The following is a 2,488-nucleotide window of genomic DNA, read 5'->3' on the forward strand; positions in this document are numbered from 1 at the left end:
AGTTTTTAAGTTAAGTGAGAGGTGATTCTTGTGATGAAATGTGTGCAGTTCTTTGAGCTGGGACACTTCCAAAGCTGGGTCAGAGTTATGATAAAATTCTTCTATCTACCAAACACTTCCTGAATGTTTCTACCGTTCATCAGCCTCTGACCCCAGCTGGGTCCCTGTCCTGATAGTTCTCTACCAATACAGAAGAGACAGACAAGATCATTACCTAATACTGTGATGAAGGCCATAAATAGGGCCACACAACAGGCCAGAGGTTGTAAGGAAGGCTTGGGAGGTACAGGACACTCACTGCCAGGGAGGGCTGAGATGGCCAAGAGGCATACAAAGTTGTTTCTGAGATGAGGTAAGGCATAGCTTAGATCTTAAAGATCAGGGGGGAGTTGACCATGAGGGCACAAGACAGGCCTTTAAAGACAGAAAGGGAGCACAGAGCTCTTAGGTATAGAATAGAGGAGTAGGTCAGCGGTGTGGTGGGGCTAAAGAGAGAAGAGCCTGAAAGCTGTGTGGGGGAAGTGTTCTTCACTGTGTGTGTTTGCATCTAGTTACTCTAATAAGTAACTACAGAAAGTCAACTTATAAAGAGTTGAAGTTTATTTTGGCTCATGGGCTTGGAGGTGGTCCATGGTGGGTTGGCCCCATTGCTTTGGGATCTCTGATGAGGCCACGTATCACAGTGGCAGTGCATGGTGGAGTAAAACTATTCATTTCATGGCCAGGAAGAAAAAAGAAAAATTAAAGGAGAAAAAGGAAGAAAGCAGGATCTCACAATCATTTCTGAGGGCACATCCTCAGTGAATCAAAGATCTCTCAGTAGGCCCCACCTCTTAACTTTCTACCACCTCCCAATAGCACCAAAGTAGAGACCAAGTCTAACACAGAGGTCTTTGGGTAATACTCAGAATGGAAACCATAGCACTCATGAAGAGCCAGCCAGAGGATTTTAACATGAGCTCTCTGGAGACAGTGCATAATATATAAGCCCCCACATGATATAGGTTAATTCATTGTTTCATTACACAGAACACTACAGCTTTTGCATTTAAGTCCATATGGTACCAAAGCAGGTCAGTTAAGTCACCTTGAACCTAATCCTGAAAAATTAATGGTTAAAGCAATTTGACAACCTGGCTTGGTTAACTTTTTCAGAGGCAAAGTTATAAATCAAGATGTTTCTAGATTTTTTATATTCTCTTGTACAGCAGCAGAACTCACTCCACTAGTTCTCCGATCACCGTGGTCCATTTTTTACAAAGTAAATCAGCAAAACTTGTACTCTGTATAATATCTTTTGAATTATTTCCAAAAATAGCCTCACCTTACAGTTTACCCTGTGTTCTACAAATTTCTTTTCTCTCTCTCTCTCTCTTTTTTTTTTTCTCTCTCTTTTTGCATACCCTGTGTTCTAAGTTACATCCATTTCTGTTATCTTCTGGGGAAGCAGCTGTCTCTAATGTATTTATTTATTGGTGTGATGACCATTACAATATGATTTTTAATAATTAATGTGATATTGCTAGCTCAAATGCAAAGATGAAAGAAACACAAAGTTAATAGTGAAATTTGCAGTATTTTAGGTAATTGTTGGAGTTCATTTTTGCAGAACATTAAAATTCTTGAAAAAATGTAATATTTATGGAGTAAATGTAGTATTTATGGAATAAATGTAGTATTTTTTTACATGAAGGTAATTTATTAACAGAAAACAATTTGAGCCTTGTTCACAGACAGCGACCACGAGACCTCCCTTCCTGCAGCTGCTGTCGGAGGGGACGGGAGTGACATCCTCAATCCTCCCAATCTTCATTCCTGAGTGAGCGAGCGCTCTGAGGGCTGACTATGCACCAGGTCCAGGGGCCTTAGTCCTGTTTCCTCCTGTGGCCCGGAGTTTGATATGCAGGGTGATGATGTCCAACTCCTTGCACCTCTGGGCCACATCCTGGGCAGCCAACATGGCAGTGTATGGGGAGGATTCATCTCAATCAGCCTTTACCTTCATCCCACCGGTCACACGACAAATGGTTTCCTTGCCAGAGAGATCAGTGACATGGACGAAAGTATCATTAAAGAATGCAAAGATGTGACAGACACCAAGTACATTCTCTCCTTCAGCTACCTGAGGCCCAAGGCTAATGACCTGTTCTTCCTTCTTTTCCTTCCCCTTGTGAGGTGCCATTTCTGCTGGTCGTCTCCAGACTCGGCTACTGGAAAGAATGTAAATGTAGTATTTATGTTAATTTTTTTCACAAAATTTAATAATTCAGGTGAACTCATGATAAGAGACTTACAGAAAAGAACAATTTTGATTGTTCCTTTTAGGATTCATTTTAAAGTGAGAGAGAGCAGTTTTCTTTGTTTTACCTTCTTCTTTATGCAGTGCATGCAAAATTCTCATTTGTCCTGGACAGTTCTATTATTACACTGGGACCCGATATGATTTACTGTTGGTTCCAGATCTTTCCCTTCTTACTGTTAATGGTTG

General features: G+C 41.0%; 1 pseudogene; it reads right to left on the reverse strand.

The window, feature by feature from the left end:
- Positions 1–364: 364 nt before the first annotated feature.
- LOC101562551 lies at positions 365–2,214 on the reverse strand (annotated as a pseudogene).
- Between the last annotated feature and the right edge of the window lie 274 nt (positions 2,215–2,488).

The sequence above is a fragment of the Octodon degus genome, unplaced genomic scaffold (assembly GCF_000260255.1).
Source record: "Octodon degus isolate 3935 unplaced genomic scaffold, OctDeg1.0 scaffold00184, whole genome shotgun sequence".
In the NCBI taxonomy this organism is placed as follows: Eukaryota; Metazoa; Chordata; class Mammalia; order Rodentia; family Octodontidae; genus Octodon; species Octodon degus.